We start from the raw sequence: 19,927 nt of genomic DNA on the forward strand, positions 1-19,927 counted from the left end.
ACGTTGGATGGTCATGACGGAATTGTGACTCTGAAATCTAAGCCACAGAGCAGAAGCTGGGTTGTGATGTTACGTGATAAGCACTCAGCCAACACGCTGGCTGCAGCTGTTACTAGCTCCATTCCAAACGTTGCAATCAAAGTAATTGATAAAAAGCCTTTAGCAGTTGTCCGTGAAATACCCCATAACTATTCAAGAGCTGATTTAGAGGCCTCAGTAGTTGTACTTATTAGTGCTAATCAAATCGGCAATTCTTGCACTTTTTGCCTCGACTTTATCGACAAAGCCGCTCTTAACGTGGTACTGGAGTCGGGAATCCGTATTGGGTACGAAATTTTTCGTCTAAGCCCAATCAATCTGTCAAAGTACTGATCACCTGATTGGAATTTTTCACTATTCACCAGCACATACCAAGTGTTCTTGATGTGTTGGCCCTCATGTGAATTATAAGGAAAACCCTTGCCAAGCTTCGCCAAAATGGGTATATTGCACTATGGAGCACTTTAGTTTTAGTCTGAAGTGCAAAGTTCTCCGATTGGCTCTCAACAATGCTAATAAATGAATGCTCAAACTCCGTTTAGCTTCGTGTCCCTTACCCTTAATATTAATGGTACAAAAGACAAGGATCTACTGATTAGTGAGCTGCTTGAAAATGATATTGTGTTTTTACAGGAGTGCCTTCTCTCTAAAGTGAATGATGATAGCCTAAAGCGTTTTCAGACCCATTTTTCCTTCTTGAGAGCCACCCAAAAAACCCGTGATAGACCATCAGGAGGTCTGGCCATCTGTTTCAGACATAAAACTCAGCCGATATTATTACAAAGTGACGATAACATCTTAGCGATAAAATTTGGTGATACCGCATTTATAAACATTTATTTCCCCTGTAATAAAAAGACTGTGCAGTCACTGTCTAGTTTTTCAAAAGCATGTAATCGCCTACGAACACTACATAGCAACCTTTCAAAACAAAATACCAAATGGGTTCTCGCCGTCGACATTAACACTGTTTTAATATCTAATTGTGACCAATATGAAATCTTTTTTGATTCACTACCCGAAGGATTCCATCTTTCTGGTAAAGATCTTCTATTTACTTATATTCACAATCGTGGTGGTCTTACTTCCAACCTCGATCAAGTAATTGTGTCAGATTCAACTCTACTTTCATCAATAGTTCATGTGGATGACTCTAAAATCGACAACAATCATTTACCAATCACGTGCCAACTATCTTGCTCCATGGTGACCTCTGTTCAACGTAACACTCCCAATTGGTTCTCAAAGCAAAATTGGGAAAATATCAATGTTCCACTTTATGTATTGACATTGTCCTAGTTATTATCATCTATTAAAGTGCCTTTCCACTTATTGCAAACATCTGTATGTACAACTTCAACTCGGATATATATTATCTCGTATTATCAGTAAATAGTGTTCTGTCTCAAGTCCGCCGCTAAAAAAGCTGTCCCCTCTGAGCGAGTGCAAACGGGTACTCGCAATCCCTTTTGGAAAATTGATCCTAAAGTGAAGATGGCTAAACAAAAAGCTAAGTTCTGGCTCCGTATGTGGATAGCCTGTGATCATCCTCCTTCTGGTTCAGTACATCATATAAAACAGAAATCCAAACGAGAGTACAAATATTCCCTGCGTAGAGCGAGACTGAATGCCTGGGATGGTCCTTGTGAAAAGAAATCCTGGGATCGTGTTATAAACAGTGTAAAGTGTTCACCTCCAATTAATTCGTCTCTTCGGCTATGTGACTTTGCTTCTCATTATAAAAATATTTTGCTTTCATTTAATGTTAATCTCAAAAATCATTTTACAAAGCTTGTCAACTTAATCCTCCCAATTCGTATCAACCAATCTCAAGTGTTATCGGTGGAATCTGGTGTTATACTCCGAGCTCTTAAGCAAGTGAATAAGTCTGAGTGTCTCGATAGTGATGGTCTTTGCTTCAAGTTTTTTGCTTATGATCGTCCTGAACTGCTGAAGCATTTGCAGTTATTGTTTTAGATGTTGATGAAGCATTTGACACAGTCTGTTGTGCCAGATAGTTTTTTATCCATTTGTATATCTCCCATAGTTAATAGGGGTAAGGACCCCAGTGCTTGCTCTAATTACCTTCCTATCACTATGGCTTGTTTAGTTAGTAATCTATTTGAATATGTACTGCTACCGGCCATTAACTCCAAGTGTAATTTTACGCCCTTCCAGCTTGGTTTTAGAAATAGTATGGGCTGCGTTCAAGCTCACCATATTGGGGGTCAGCTAATGAAACAAGCTGTTGCTAAAAACAAGTCCACTGTATTGTTTGACTGTTGATAAATCAAGTGCTTTTGACAATATAATTCATTCAAATGCTTTGTTTTCTCTAGCAGCCTCAGGTGTTAACCTTTTTATTTTATCCGTGTTTAAGTATTGGTATGCTAATTCTTCGGTTAGGGTGAAGTGGAATGGTACTTTAGGTGAGTATATTCCTGTTGAAAAAGGCGTTAGGCAAGGTGCCGTGTTATCCCCGAGCATATTTAAATGTATTTTAGCTTTTTGTCTCCAACGTCTTCAACCGTCAATTTTTTACAATGATAATTTAGGCATTCGTCACATTGCATATGCTGATGATGTTCTGCTTCTTAGCCGGACAAAACATAGTCTTATTACCAACTCTGACCGGCTTTCAGCCGCACTATCCACAGTAGGCCTTTCAGTTGATGCCTCCAAATGTGAGTTTTTGTGTTTTGGGAGTCCTCCACCAGCATCACCTCTTTGCTTGGGTTCTTCACCTATACCATGTTCAGCAAGTATTAAGTGGTTGGGTCACTCTTTTTCCACGTCACTTTCGTCTATTTGCTCTGCTATTACGTCCAGCAAGCTGAAAAGTATACGGGCTGGTTACGGAAAAATTTCACCAAATCGTGGTCAGTTAAACCGAAAAGGACTATGCCATCTTTATTCAAGTTTTTGTGCCCTTGCTGTTTTTTATCTTTCTGGTTTTGATTTTTTCCTTCGCAAGAAGGATACAAAGAAAATACGCTCAGGATATTTTAAGTATTGCAACTATTTGCTGCGTCTGCCTCGGTGGTATCGGAATCATACAGTTGTTTCTAAATTTGACATCACTGATGCGCCCTTGCGACTGGAACATTTATTTAAAGATATGTCTCTTAAAACTCAGCAAATGATTGGTGTTTTTGACCCTCTTTGGCCATTTTCTGAATTGAGGTAATTTATTTATGTTGTATGTTGTTATGTTATTTATGTTGTTATTTTGTTTTCTTTTTGTTTTGTTTTGTGTGTTTAATCCACAGTCTTATGTATTTTGTGGGTTATAAATAAATTATTATTATTATTATTATTATTATTATTATTATTATGAAAAGAATTTTTTTAAATCAGAAACATACAGATTTTTTTCCAAGATCAAAAATATGAACAAGTTATATTTCAAATTCAGACAAATGAACGAGATGTGCGAAAACAAATATTCGTTGAAGAACTTCTTTTCAAAATTTTCTTCAAGATTTATTTTATTAAATATTAATTTCTAAATCAGAAACATACAGATTTTTTTCCAAGATCAAAAGTATGAACAAGTTGTATTTCAAATTCAGACAAATGAACCAAATTCTGCGCTTCAAAAAGTCTTACGAAAACAAATATTCGTTGAAAAACTTTTTTCAAAATTTTCTTCAAGATTTATTTTCTACAATATTATTTTCTTCAATACTTTTTCTTCCATATTTTTTCTTCAAGATATTTTTCTTAGTTTTTTCTTCAAGATTGTTTTTTCTTCAAAATTTTTTCTTCGGGATTTCTTTTCTTACTGAATTTTTCTTAAGTCAGACACGTAAATGAGTTTCTTTTTATTTTTCAAAAATAAGAGATAAGAATGCCTTTTTTAAGAAAAAGCTAAGACACACAACACATTTTTTTCAAAGGTTAGAGGTACACCATTGAGACTTTTTTCCAACAGTCCCAATGATATGAGAGATTTCTTAAGTTAGAAAAGTCTAGCAAAATAGATTTATTTTAAGTCGAAAAACGTACAAAACAAAATGATTATTTAAAAATGAGGAAAGTCAAATAATTTTTTTAGGGCTAAAGATACGTGAGCATTAACTGAAGCGTTTTTACAAAGGTCTAAAGCGATGAAATAAATTTTATTCCAAGAACATACACACATACAATATTTTTCCTCAATGGTCAAAGACACGTTAATAGAGTTTTTATATATCAGAAACATAATAGTAGGATTTTTTTTAGGTGTTTCAAGAGTCAGAGAAACATAAATGAGTTGTGTTACAAAAGTCAGACCCATGAATGGGAATCTCAAAAGGGTTTTTTCCCAAGTCTGAGACATATGAATCGTATATTTTTCAATGTCAGAAAATGCAAACAAGTTTTTTTCAAAGGTCAAAAATATTAACGAGTATCGTTTTTAAAAATTAGACACAAGTACAAGATTTGAAGCCAAACTTACTGATCCTAAGCAAAAATAACTTAAAATCTGTTTTTATAATGTAAACTAGATTAAAAATCAGTTATGCTGCCATATAAACAATGGCAGAATAGATGGAAACACTTTGGATTTTAAGAAATTTTGCCCACTATGACTGCCAATGAATAGATGGCATTAGTAAAGAAATGACTGAAAAATAAGTTTTTGATACTACCCACTATTCACCTGATATTTATTTATATTTCCTTATCAAAAATGTGAAAATGTTTTATTCATCTTAGCAAAATCCAAAAGTAATGATTTTTTGTAGTAAAATCTTACTTAGAAAAAAATATTGGTACTTTTTTTCTTTTCCAAGATAATGGAGTGAAATTAAGAAAAAATCTGTCCGATTGATATGTCTCATACTTAAGTCAATTTTGTTTGTTTTTTAACCCAAAAACCCCATTCACATCTTTGTCTCTTAAAAAGAATTTCTAATCATCTACACCTGACATTTAAAAAATATTATTTTGTATGTTTTTTAACTCCTTGAAAGAAATACTATTTTTATTTCTCTTAATTTTAAAAAGTAAAAATAAATCAATTACGTGTCTGACCTTTGAAATTTTTTTTTTATCTGTATCTGATCTTGTTGTAAAATCTTGTTCATCTCTCTCAGAATTTGAAAAAGAACTTGAAATTCATATTCATATTTTATAGCCCTTGAAAAAAAAAATCATTCACGTGTCTGGCTTTTGAATAAACACTGTGTTCCCAAGTTTTTCGGACTTCAAAAAATTTAGTGTTGCTAGAATTTAAACTTGAAAAAAATATCTTTTACTTCTTTCTGACTCTTGAAAAAAAAATCCCCTTCATGTGCGTTTGACCTTAGAAAGAAAATTCTGTTTTATTATTTCTGTAGCAATTTAAAAAATTGCTACAAAATTAAAAAAAAATTAAGAAGAAAATCTCAAGGAAAATAACTAAAGACAAAAGCTTAAAGAAAAAAATCTTTAAGAACTAAAAATTACGAAAGAAATATATTGAATCAAAAATCACGAAGAAAAAATCTTGAATACAAAATCTGGAAGAAAAATTTGATCTTGAAAAAAAAAATCTAATAAATCTGATTTTTTACGTTATTTAACCTTATGAATAAATCTCATTCTTGCGTCTTACTTGAAAATAAAACGCTTTTATGTGTCTGACCCTTAAAAGAAATGTGTTTGCAAGTTTTTGATTAGAAGAAATCCTGTTCATATGTTTAACACTTTGGTAAAGCCCCCTGAAAATTCCCATTCATGTGTATCTGACTCAATTCATTTATATTCTCTAACTCTTGAAAAACTTCTAAAAAACCTGTTAATTTCTCTCTGATTAATGAATAATCGATTCAAGTGTCTCTGATCTTTGAAAACAAATTCGAGTGCACGTCTAACCTATGAATAAAATCTTGTTTATGTGTCTTGGACTTTGGAGCAACTGTTTTATTTACATTCATGTGTCTCTGACTTTTGAAAATATTTGTAAAACTGTCTGATTTTTGATTATTCTGTTTTTCATATTTTTCTTAAAAAAATATTTTTCTGTCTTAAATAAAAAGTCAAAACCATTTACCTACGACTTTTCAGAAAAAAACTTTTGTTTGGTATGTTTCTTGGATTTTTGTAAAAAGCTGTTGTTTTATCTCTTACTTTTGAGAAAAATCATTCACTTTCTTCTGACCTAAGACAAATCTTTAATAAAAAAATATAGAAGAAATTTTTTTTTAATTTTGAAGAAATAAATCTTGAAGAAAGCGAAATCCTGACGAAAAATTTTAAGAAATATATTTTGCACATTTTTCAAAAATTTTTGAAAAATCTTATACTTGTGTCTAGCTTTCGAAAAATAAATCTCACTGACGTTTCTGACCTTTGAAATATTTTTTTTCCATATTTAAGACTTGGTAGGAAAATCCCGCTCCTACGTCTCAGTCTTTGGTAAGAACCCCGAAAATTCCCATTCAAGTATTGTTGACTTTTATTAAAAAGTCCCAATTTATTTTTCTCTTCATTATTTCGTCATTAACTTTTAATCCTGTTTAGCCTTTAGTGAAAAAAATTCTGTAGTTTTATTATTTTTTGTTTTACTTAGCGCTAAGCCAAAAAGTGTCTCTTATATCTATTGTTTTAGTCTTATGTTCATTTTTAGTCTCGTTTAGTGTTTAGCAGAAATATGTCTTTAATTTCTCTTATCGTTAGCCTTGTTTAGCTTATAGCCAAAAATATTTTCAAATGCTCATCATTTCATTATTGTTTACCCTTTAATCAAAAAATGTCTGTAATTTCCATCATTTTTAGTTTGTTTAGCCCTTAGTAAAAAAATGTCTTTGATTCCCATTATTTTTAGTTTTGTTTAGTCATTCTATTTTTTTTTTTAGTTTTGTTTAGCTCAAAAGTGTCTCTTATATTCATTATTCTTAGTCTTGATTCGTCCAAAAAATTTTCGTCTCTTTTAGCTTTTAACCAATATATGCCTCTAATGTCCATTATCTTAAGTCTTAATTATCTTTTATCCGAATATGTTTCTAATATCCATTTCTTAGTCTCCCTTGGCATTAATCCGGAAAGTATCTATAATGTTTATTATTTATAGCCATGTTTAGCTTATAGCTAAGAAACAGATTTGAAATGCCCTTCGTTTTTACTCTTGTCTAGCTTTTAGTCAAAAATTTCTTTTATGTCCATTTTTTTAGTCTTGTTTGGCATTAAGCCGAGACAAACTGACTGGGTTCTCATTTGCACTATATTTGCAAAGTTATTACAAGTGCAAAGACACATTTTCAAGGAATTTTATTTAACTTGTTTTAGCAAATACTTGTGCAAAATCCACAAGTTACCATTATTTGAACAAATCTGCATAGGAACAAAAGAGAAGAAACAAATACTACCTTTTAAGTTTATTTGCAATGACTATATGCAAACCGAGTGTAGTTCATTGTAATCCTCATCCATTATTAATGGTTTCTAGCAATAATCTCTTATACTCTGCCTATCAACAATTACTTACGCATAGGGTATTTTGCGTTCCTTTCCATATATTTTAAATCAAGAATTGTATTTATCTTAGGGTATTGAATGTCTTAAAATGTGTATATTTGTGATATAAAAAAAGAATTTTGGTAATTGAAAAAATTACATGAAATTGTCTACCAAAGATTTATAGCTTAGGAAAAAGCTAAGATAAACATTCATAAAGGGCCGTAGGCACTACTTTCTAGCTTTTTCAATGGTACGAGATCAATTGTTACTAGCTGGCTCCAAAACAGAAAGATTGAAGCTCTAAACCTTTGGAGTAAAGGAGGGCCTGGTGGAGTAATTTTTAATTGAGCAGTATTAGGAGCGCGTTCAGTGATTTAAAATATTTAAACGGTTTTCCCTTTAGATTTTTAAATGCCCTGTAAAATTTATTTTATTCTCAGTCTTTAATTGAAAAGATTAAAAAAAATAGAAAAATATTATTGCTAACTGCAATAGCCCACTGGTGTTTTGTTGTGTTCAATCACTAAGGATTTCCAAATTTCTTACTTAGAAAATCAAAAGCTTAATAACATTTAAATAGCATGGAAAAGAATGACTATTGAATGTCTCTAGGTGAAACCAAGACCAGTGAATTTTTTTTTAGATTAATCACAGTCCAGAGTTTATTTTTCTTTAAGGGCATTCTAATATCAAGGAAAAGCACAACTATTGAATGCCTCGCTGTTCAAACAGTCCGTGGTAACGAACTGTAGTAAGAAGCGATCTGGCTCAATAGTAAATGAAACTTAAGAAAATGGGATTTTGATACTAGTAGATACATCAAAAGAATTTAATTTTTATGCTGATTGAAAGTATATAAGTTTCATCAAATTATTCTTACTTATCATTTGTTACGAGCCTGAGAAAATTTGCCTTATTTTGGGAAATAGGGAGAAACACCCCTAAAAGACATATAATCTTAACTAAAATCACACTATCGCATTCACCATATCAAATAACACTACTTTAGAATTTTCAAGCTCCTATCTACAAAAATGTGGAATTTCGTATTTTTTGCCAGAAGACCGATCATGGGTACGTGTTTTTTTTTTTATATTTTACTTATTTTAATTATTTTTCTTAAACAGGGGTGATTGTATCGACCCACTGGTCCTAGAACGTTGCGAGAGGGCTCATTCTGACGAAAATCAAAAGTGCTAGTACCCTTTTTAAGTGACCAAAAATATTAGAGGGCACCTAGACCCCCTCTCACGCTCATATTTTCGTAAAGTCAACGGATCCAGATTCTGAGATAACCATTTTGTTCAGCATAGTCGATAAACCTAACAACTATGTCTTTGGGGACGACTAACTCCCTTACAGTCCCCGGGGGAGGGGCTACAAGTTACAAACTTTGACCAGTGTTTACATATAGTAATGGTTATTGGGAAGTGTACAGACGTTTTCAGGGGAATTGTTTTCTTGAATAGGAAGGGGGTTGACGGGGGGGGGGTTACATGGAACGATCTTTCCATGGAGGATTTTCTAATATTATTCAAAACAAAAAATAGTGAAAAGATAAATATGAAAAAGTTTTTTTCAACTGAAAGTAAGGAACAGCATTAAAACAAAACGAACGGAAATTATTATGCATATGAGGGATTCATCTCCTCCTGAATACCTGCTCTTTACGCGAAAGTATTTCTTAGTAATTTTAACTGTTTCTTCTATGGTCTTTGTTATTCAGGGGTCATTCTTAAAGAATTGGGACAAATTTTAAGCTTAGTGTAAAGAGCAAGGTATTAAAAAGGGGGGAAAGTTGCCTTTTTAAGTAGCCAAAAGATTGAAGGGCAACTAAGCCTCCTCTCCCACTTCTTTTTTCTCAAAATTGTCCGATCAAAAATGAGAAAAAGCTATTTATCCAAAAAAACAAACAAATATACAAATTTCGTTCTAAGTATTCTTGTGTGGAGAGCCAAAATCAAAACTTACATTAATTGAAAAACCTTCAGAAATTAAATTTTAAAAAAACAAGTTTTTTTAACTGAAAGGAAGGAGCGACATTAAAACTTAAGACGAACAGAAATTACTCCGTATATTAAGGGGGAGGTTCCCTCCTCAATTCTCCGCTCTTTACGCTAAAGTTTTTCACTATTTTTAAAAGTAGATTTGAGAGACAGAGTCAAAATTTAACGCAAAGAGCGGGGCGTTGAGGAGGGATCAGCCCCTTTAATATACGGAGCAATTTCTGTTCGTTTTAAGTTTTAATGTTACTCCTTACTTTCAGTTACAAAAACTTTTTTTTTTATTTAATTACGCTAAGAGGTGAAACCCAGACCAGACGAGTTTTGGAGATTTATCATATGTCGGAGATGTAACAGTGGGATACTTCTTGTATTATTGTTTATTCAACTATAAGGTAAGAAGCTAAATTGAGACTAAAGACAAGCAGAAGTGGTTCCGTATATGAGGAAGCAAACCTTTAATTATTGCCTTGATGTTCACGCTAAGAGGTGAAATCAAGACATGAAGAGTTTTTTTATTTTTCTTATTCCAGTTTTATTTTTCCGAATTTTATTCTAATAGCTTCGAAAAAAATTACTATTGAATGCCACATTGTTTACGCTAAGAGGTGAAACTAAGACCAGAAGAGTTTTTTAGATTTTTCAGAGACCAAAGTTAATTTTTATTAATAACATTCTAATACCATGTAAAATATGACTATTGAATGTCTCGCTGCTCATGCTCAGAGGTGAAGCCAAGAACAGAGGTCAAATCGGTCAAAGTATTATTCCTAATGAGATTTTAATATATTGGGGAAGAACGATGTGTCTTTCAGATTGGTGTTTATTTTTATGAATTCGTTGGGATTTCTATGGTTTGATCATGACTTGTATGCAATATTCTTGATTTTTGGATGTTGTCCTTGATTTCTTTGGATTTGTCCTGATTTTTAGAGATGGCAATGATTTTTAGAGTTTAGTCTTTGTTATTACGGCTTGGTGTGGATTTCTACACATTGGTCAAGATCTACAAAGATTGTACTGGATTTCTACAAATTAATCTCTTGATTTTTGTGAGTTCGTCTGCAGTTAAAGAATTGGTTATGATTTCTATGTGGTCGCTCTAAATTTCTACACAATGACCTCTTAATTTTTTCAGATTTTCTTTGTTCTTAGATATTAGCCTTGATTTTTTTAGTTTGTTCTTTATTAATTTGTTTGGATTCCAAGGTTGTGATCATGACTTGTATTTATTGGTCTTAATTTTTAGATATTGCCCAAGATTTCTTTGGATTGGTCTTGATTTCAAGAGATTGATCATGATTTATATAGTTTGGTCTTTGTTTTTATGGCTTGGTGTGGATTTATATTCGCTAGTAACGATTTCTAAGGATTGTTCTTGATTTCTACAGGTTGATCTCTTAGTTTTTGTGATTTCATCTGGAGTTCAAAGCATGGCTATGATTTGTATGGGGTTGCTCTATATTTTTACATAATGACCTTTTCCTTTCTTCGGATGAGTCCTGGTTCTTAGAGATTAGCATTGATTTCTTCAGTTTGTTCTTGATTTCTTATGATTTTTTGGGTTTCTATGGTTTGGTCATGACTTGTATGTATTAGTTTGGATTTTTATATATTGCCCTTGATTTCTTTGGATTGGTCTGGATTTCTAGAGATTCAACATGATTCTTAGAGTCTTTTTATGGTTTAGTCTCAATTTCTATACATTAGTCATAGTTTCTAAGGAATGTTTTAGATTTATAATTGTTGATCTCTAGATTCTTTCAAATTTGTCTTGATGTCTACGGTTTGGTCTAGATTTTTATGGTTGACCCTGATTTATGTAAATTCTTGTAGATTTCTACGCATTGCTTATGATCTCGTTCTTTATGTTTCTCGTTGTAAATTCATACGGATTTTTAGGTTTGGTTGTTATTTCTAGTGGTTTTCTTCTGGATTTCTACCTATTGATATCTCGATTTCTGGGGGGTAGTGGTCTTGATTTAAATCGTTTGGTCTGGATTTCTATGCATGTATCTTGATTTCTGTGATTTGATCTGGACTTATAAAATTGATCCCTTGATTTCTTCATTTTGTTCTTGATTTTATGGATTCATCTGGATTTCTAAGGGTTGGTCATAATTTGTTGTATTGGTTGTGATTTCTAAGGATTGTTCTGGATTTCCATGTGTTGAGTTCTTGGATTTTACGAGTTTGTCTGTATTTTTCTTGCATTGGTTATAACACCTACAGGATTGCTCTGGATATCTGCATATTGACCTCTTGATTTCTTCACAATGGTCTTCATTTTTAGTGTTTGGCCCTAATTTCTTCAGATTGGTCTCAATTTTTGTGAATTGGTCAGGATTTCTGTGTATTAGTGTTGATTTTTAAAGTTTGGTCATGATTTCTACAGTATGGTCTTGATTTCTATGGTTTGGTCCTAATTTTCACGCATTTGTCGCGATATCTACAGTTTGTTCTTAATTTTAGAGTTTGGTCTTGATTTTTATACATTGTGTTCAATTTTTAACGATTGTACTGGATTTGTACATATTGATGCGTTGATGTTTGTGAGTTCGTCTGGATTTCTATGAGCTGCTCATGATTTTGATGGGCTCGCTCTCCATTATTACAAATTATTCACTTGATTTCTTCGGTTTGGTCTTGATTTCTAGACGTTGTCCTTAGTTTTTTAGTTTGGTCCTAATTTTTATGATTTTGTCTACATCTGTATGGTCTGGTCATGATTTGGTTGTAATTTCTTGATTTTTATAGGTTGCTGTTTATTTATTCTGATTTGTCTTGATCTCAGAGGTTCACCTTGATTTTAGAATTTTGTATTTACACTTTTGTCTGGGTTTCTACGTATTGCTTATGATTTCTATGGTTCAGTCTTGATTTTTATATATTGGTTTTGATTTCTGAGGATTGTTCTGGATTTTCACATGTTCTGGATTATCACATATCTCTTGAATACTTCGGATTCGTATTGATGTCTAGGGTATGAATTTATTTTTATGAATTCACGTTGATTTTTATGTATTGGTTATGATTTCTAAGTATTGGTCTTGATTTTACTGGTTGTCTCGATTTCTGCAGTTTCGTCAACGAAACGAAATGCTACGTCAAAAGAAACGCTACTGGGAATTTTTTCATCAAGTTGAAACGATCGATTTTAGTATAAACAAAAATATTTGCAGGAAAATGCTCAGAAATGTCATATGTGTGATTTTGACTGCTAGAAGGTTTTGTTTCTACGCCATTTATTGTCACAGTCTGGGAATTACCATAGAACATAACAATCTAACACAAAAATGGACAATATTTTGTCATCAGTGATTTTGAAAATGATATCTTGAGTTTTTCTCTAGTTGTTCTATAATTTAAAAGCCTTTTTTTATACAATATGTATTTTTGGATATGAAAGTATATATATATATATAAATGTATATATATATATATATATATATATATATATATATATATATATATATATATATATATATATATATATATATATATATATATATATATATATATATATATATATATATATATATATATATATATATATATATATATATATATATATATATATAGAGGTAAAGTTAAGCCACTTTAAGATATTTTTTGGGACTTTTAATAAAAATACCTCGTTTCTTTGACTGAGCGTTAGATTTCACTCGTTGTCATAGATATTGTCATAGATATCGTTGATATCTATGGGCTTGCTCTTTATTCTTACAAATTATTCTCTTGATCATTTTTATTTTCTTTATTTCCCTCAAAAAATGAGGAGTATGTTAAAATATAATATAAAGATAGAACAAATGATAACACTTACAATCAAAACCTATGAAATATTGATCAAATACTTAAAAAAAAGATACAAAAACACTTGCTAAATAGTATAGCCTATAAATCATGAAGAGCCGGAACTGTTACTAAGAAACGGAAATAAATTGTGGCCTAAAAGGTTAATTTTCGCCTCATCTTTGAATGTTTTATAGTTTTTCTTTATACAGACTACAGGATCCTTCACATTAAGCTTTAAAACAATCTCAGTATTACTAAAAGAAAGGGGGAAACCAAGTAAAAATTTACAAAATTGAAAATAAGAAACTTTAATGGGCGAAAGATCAGAAGGTCTGAAACTTCGGAAGAGGAGGGACGGGAACAATACGTGAGGCAGAGCAACAGCGCTATACATACGACCAAGTACGTCCCGACGGTAAAGACCCCGAAAACGAATCAAAAGATCAAATGCCTTGCGTAGTTTCATCTGAACATGCTGAACCAGGACTGGTTTAAAATCTCTTTTTGAAGCAGCATAAGGTAATCCCAAATAAGTGACAATTGGCGACCACAGAAAAATAACACCATTGCCGCAATCAAGAGTCGCCCTGACATTATCCTCTAAACAATTTACAACAAAAAATTGACATTTTTCAAAACTGAAAAATTTCTTGATTTTTTTCTTGATTTCTTTGTTCTTGATTTTAGACGTTGGCCTATATATTTTTAGTTTGGTCCTGATTTTTATGAACTCGCCTACATTTGTAAGATCCGGAGGTTTTGATAGGAAACACTACTAGGAATTTTCTTCTCAAGTTGAAACGATCAATTTTAGAATAAACCAAAATATTGGCAGCAAAATGCTCGTAAATTTCATATGTTGGATATTGCTTGCTAGAGGGTGTCATTTGAACCCCATTGAGTGTCACAGGCTGTGAATCCCCATAAAACCTAACAATCTAACACAACAATGGAAAGTCTCCGCCATTCAAATAAAAGAATTGTTATTTTTTGTTTATAAAAATGTTTTTAGACAAAAAAGGTTGAAAAACAAGTAGGTGTAATAATATGCGCCAGAGTGGTGTCATCCAGGCTGGTACATTGTGCCACGCTAGCTTCAATTTTTGAAAAGAAACTCTACTGGGAATTATCTCATCAAGTTGAAACGATAAATTTTAGTATAAACAAAATATTGCCAGCAAAAGGCTCGAAAATGTCATATGTGTGATGCTACTTGCTAGAGAGTGTCGTTTAAATGCCATTGAGTGTCACAGGCTGTGAATCCCAATAGAACATATCAATATAACACAACAATGGAAAGTCTCCGCCATTCAAATAAAACAATCGTTATTTTTTTAGTTTATAAATAAAATTTATAGAGAAAAAGGTTGAAAAACCCTTAGTTGTGATAATCTGCGCAAGAATGGTGTCATCGGGGCTGGTAAATCGCTCTTTGCTGGTCTCAGTTGTTAAGAATAATCAGAAGAAACGCTAATGGGAATTATTTTCATTAAGTTTAAACGATCGATGCTAGTGTAAGCGAATAATTTTGCAGGAAAAAACTCAGGAATTGTAATTAGTGCTATATTGCCTGTTAGAGGGTCTCGTTTAACGCCATTGAGTGTCACAGGCTCTGAATCCACATAGAACCTAACAATCTAACACAACAATGGAAAGTCGCTGACATTCAAATAAAAGAATTGTTATTTTTTAGTTATAAATTTTTTTTTAGAGAAAAAGGTTGAAAAACCAGTAGGTGTAATAATATGCGCCAGAATGGTGTCATCCAAGCTGGTACATTGTGCCAAGCTAGCTTTAATTTTTGAAAAGAAACGCTACTGTGAATTTTCTCATCAAGTTAAAACGATCAATTTTAGTATAAACAAAATATTGGCAGAAAATGCTCGAAAATATCATATGTCTGATATTGCTTTCTAAAGGGTGTCGTTTAAAGGCCACTGATGGTCACAGGCTGTGAATCCCCATAGAAAATAACAATATAAAACAACAATGGAAAGTCTCAAAAATTCAAATTAAAAAATTGTTAAATTTTAGTTTATAAATAAAATTTTTAGAGAAAAAAGGTTGAAAAACCCTTAGTTGTGATAATCTGCGCAAGAATGGTGTCATCGGGGCGGGTACATTGTGCTTTGCTGATCTCAGTTGTTAGGAATGATCAGAAGAAACGCTAATGGGAATCATTTTCATTAAGTTTAAACGATCGATTCTAGTGTAAACGAATAATTTTGTAGGAAAATACTCAGAAATTGTAATCTGTGTGATATTGCATGCTAGAGTACCGAGTGTCTGCCGTTGAGGGTTACGAGCTTGGAATTGCCATAGGCCGACAACATCGCAGTCAAGCAATGAAATGGCATGTTTACGCAGTTCAATTAAAACATTGGTCATTTTCACACTATATAAATATATTTTTGAGAAAAAATATTGAAAAACTGTTAGGTGCAATAATCTGCCCTAGAAAGGTGTTATTAGGGTGGGGGGAAAGGTGCAAAAATTACCTCAATTACTAAGAGTCATAGTTAGAAACACTAACGGAAATTTTTTTAGTAAGTCTAAGTGATCGACTCAAGAGTAAACAAATATATTTGCAGGAAATGCCCGAAAACTGGTATATATGCAATAATGCTTGCTGGAGAATGCCGCTTTTCAGCTATTCAGAGTCAGAGGCTAGAATTTGTCATTGACTATTGCAGTTTAGTAAAAAAATAAGAACTTTCACTGTTCATATTAAAACAGTGGCATATTTTTGGTTTATAAACTTTTCTTTGAGAGAAAAAGTTTAAAGACCCTTTGGTGTAATAATATGCACCTGAAAATGTCATCGGAGGACGGGGGGGGGGACTTATGTGGTACATTGTACCAAGTGGGCCTCAATTGCTAGGAGTCATCTGTCTGAAATAATGCTAACGGGAATTTTCCTCAATAAGTTTAAGCAATCAATTCTAGTATAGGCAAATATTTTTGCAAAAAAATGCCCCAAAACTGGTATATATGTGATAATGCCTGCTAGAGAGTACCGTGTATCGGGCATTCAGTGTTACAGACTGGGAATTGCTTGTATTAATATGTTTTACAGCTTAAAGTTAAGGTAGGATGTATTAATGGATTGATGAAGGTTAAATCTAAAAATCAGTAAAAGAAACAAGGTATTTTCATTAAAATTTCTCAAAGATACCTTAATGTCACTTAAATTTGTCTCTAATAACAACCATTCTGCTCTAGAATTACTCAGGAATTACTCAGCTAGCTACAAGTGGCTAGTTGTATATTGTCACGGTTGCGCAAATACGCAGAGCCTTGACTCAAAGAAACAGGGGTATTTCCATTATAACCACTCAGAAATAGCTCCTAATAGGGCTTAAATTTACCTCTAACAACAAGTCAACCACTGGTGGAATTGCTTGCTAATCCTCACCTCCCCCTTTTGGAATTCTTTGCTAGGTAAAGGTGATATTGGATGTGAAGAGACTGGTGGGACTGAATACTAGGGTTTTATTATCTCTTATAAGCTTTTATCACATTATTTTGTCATTTGTTGAGTTTTAACTTCTTTTTCTGTGTCTTACGGGGCAGTCAAATATTGTCATGACAGCGTGAATTGCTTGGCCAAAGATTTTCTACAGCTTAAAGTTAAGTTGGAGGGGATGTTGTATGATTTTTTGGGGTGGTGGAGAGACTGAAATCTAATACTCAATCAAAAGAAATAAGGTATTGAAATTAATACCCCTTAGAAATAACTCTTAATAGGTCTTAAATTAAAGAGTAATATTCTCCCCTTTCTTCTCTTTTGAATTGGTGGCTAGGACCCCAACCCTTCTTTAATTAAATTTTTATTTTGCTTATATTTATCCTCTTTCTGGTTTATTTCACGTTTTTTTTTTCATTGTTGAATTTCAACTGCTATTTCTGGTTTTTAGTAATGCTGCTAAATTTATTTTTAATAATATAATTTGTATGTACAATAAAAGCGTGTATCCTATAGATTTATTAATCCAGGTTTAGACTTCCATATACTTCACTCGTGCAATTCAAGTATATTGTAGCCTATGCACATAGGTAAGCTCATTCATCAATAAGATTAATATAAGTGTAAAATTTGGTTCTGGTAAAGAGGAAAAGGAAAAACTTTTGATCATGCACGAAGGTATAGCATATTATAACCAGAATAGTACTCTGACTTTTATTCCATCTCTGATAGCAATATTATCTGATAACACTCTCTAAGGCATTACATAATATGCAGGTGCAGTACAAATATAACCAAACTCTTATAATCAATTTTTCCCTCTGCATCTCAATTATTGCAGTCATAGAAAACAGACAATCAATAGTTTGATCACACTATTAAGCGGGACAGGGGAATTCTACTATTGGGGAATTGGTTATTTCATAGATTTCTTAATCATAATATTAGAAAAAGATTGCTTGTGGAGCTATATATGGTGCAGTTCCTTTGGATGGACAAACCATTTTAAATCCTAATGAAGATACAAAATCTTTAGAATATAATGGTTCCCCTAGAAAAACGCCTTGAAAGTAAAAGAATCTCTTAAGAAATTATGCAAAAACCTATGTGTGCATTGTCATTTAGTAGTACCCCAAGAGTGTTTGTTCGACATTTACAAGTGGGGATTCCCCAAGGAGACCTGAAAAACAAGTCGTGTTAGAATGCGTCATAATTCATATAAGTAAGCATTCCCCTATTACATAACAACAATAGAAATCATGAAGAAAAACGTCTTGAGAAAAAGTTGTCGTAGAAAAATTCTTGAAGTGTCTTAAAACGTCTTGAAAACGTTTTAAAGTAAAAATTCTTAAAAAACGTCTTGAAATGTCTTGAATAGTATCTTGCAGAAAAATGTCTTAAAAAACCTTTTTGAAATTCCTTGAAATGTCTTGAAAAAAAGTTTTAAAAAATTTCTTGGGATGTCTTAAAAACGTCTTGAAAAATGTCTTGAAGAAATCTGTTTTAAAAAAATTTCCCTGCTTGACTAGTGGACGTTAGAAAACCCTATTAAGTAATACCCTAATACCTAATATGTAATAACCCAAAGTAAACCCTATTATTCAACTACCAAAGTAATCCATCTATTTTACATAATAGTCACCTGCAATAAAAGCCCTATTATGTAACGACCAAAGTAAATCATCACTTTTACGCAAAAGACGATCTCTTGAAAAACATTCCTTATGATATAACGAACACCTGTATCTCTTAGAAAACATTTCCTACGACGTAATATGCACCTACTGGCTGTGTTTAAAAGCAAGGATTTGAATGTACTGAAAAAAGAGGATATGAAAAACTAGGGACAGAGATTTCAAAAAACCAATCTTTGGGATACTACTGCTGCTGGACAAACTTAAGGGTAAACTTGAAGTGAATGGGAGAAACTCCCATTCTCCCAAGGACTTCAGATCTGAAATGCAAAATCTTGGTAACAGGATTACAACTGGCCAACTAACTGTCCGTTGAGCCAACCGTCTATCATTAATGGCTCCCGTAAGGGGCTCCTCTCCTGAAAAGAGACCAAGTCTCCCTTAGAATTTATATGACTAGTCTCAGAATTTATTTGGAGCTTTTCCAATCCAACCCAAAATACAATACCTATCGATTTCCCCCAATGAGTTCAAGACCTTTTTGTCCCCCCTTTTATTTATTTATTTATGCTAGCTAGGTGTAGCCAATGTATTTTTAAATTATCAATACATATATATTTTTTACAAAGGTAACAGGTCGTCAGCATTCCTGTTATCTGTCCACGGTCTTGATTATAATTAAATAAAAAAAAACAAGTTTTTTGAGATGAATGTAAGGAGCGACATTACAACTTAAAACGAACAGAAAATACTCCAAATATGAGGGGGGCTTTTCCTCCTCGACACCCCGCTCTTTACGCTAAAGTTTTTTATCGTTTAAAAAAGTAGAGTTGCGAGAAAGAATCAAACTTTAGCACAAGGAGCGTGGTGTCGAGGAGGAAAAGCCCCTTTCATATACGGAGTAATTTCTGTTCGTTTTAAGTTGTAATGTCACTCCTTACTTTCATTTCAAAAAACTTGTTTTTTTATTTAATTTCTGAAAGTTTTTGAATTAATGCATGTCTGATTTTGGCTCTCCGTACATAATTATTAAAATGAAATTTGCATATTAATTTTTTTTTTGGCTAAATGGCTTTCTCTTAGTTTTGATCAGACGATTTTGAGAAATAAGGGGTGTGGAGGGACGCCTAGTGCCCTCCAATTTTTTGGTTACTTAAAAAGGCAACTAGATCTTTTAACTTTTAACGAACGTTTTTATTAGTAAAAAAATATACGTAACTTAAGATTTAACTTACATAACAAACTTTTATATTCTTATATTTTTGATTATATATATGAGGGGGTTGGTCCCCTCGTTAATACCTTGCTCTTCACACTAAATCTTGTTTTGGTCCCAATTCTCTAAGAATGACCCTGAATCAGAAAGGCCGTAGAATAAATAGTTGAAATTACCTAAAAAAATTTTAGCATAAAGAGCGAAGTATTTATCTCCTCCTAAATACCTCACTCTTTATGCTAAAGTATTTTTAGAACCCCTCATATGCGTAATAATCTCTGTTCGTTTTTAAGTTTTAATGCCTCTCCTTACTTTCAATTGAAAAAAGTTTTTCATGTTTATATTT

The sequence above is a fragment of the Artemia franciscana genome, chromosome 6, assembly GCF_032884065.1.
Source record: "Artemia franciscana chromosome 6, ASM3288406v1, whole genome shotgun sequence".
NCBI lineage: Eukaryota > Metazoa > Arthropoda > Branchiopoda > Anostraca > Artemiidae > Artemia > Artemia franciscana.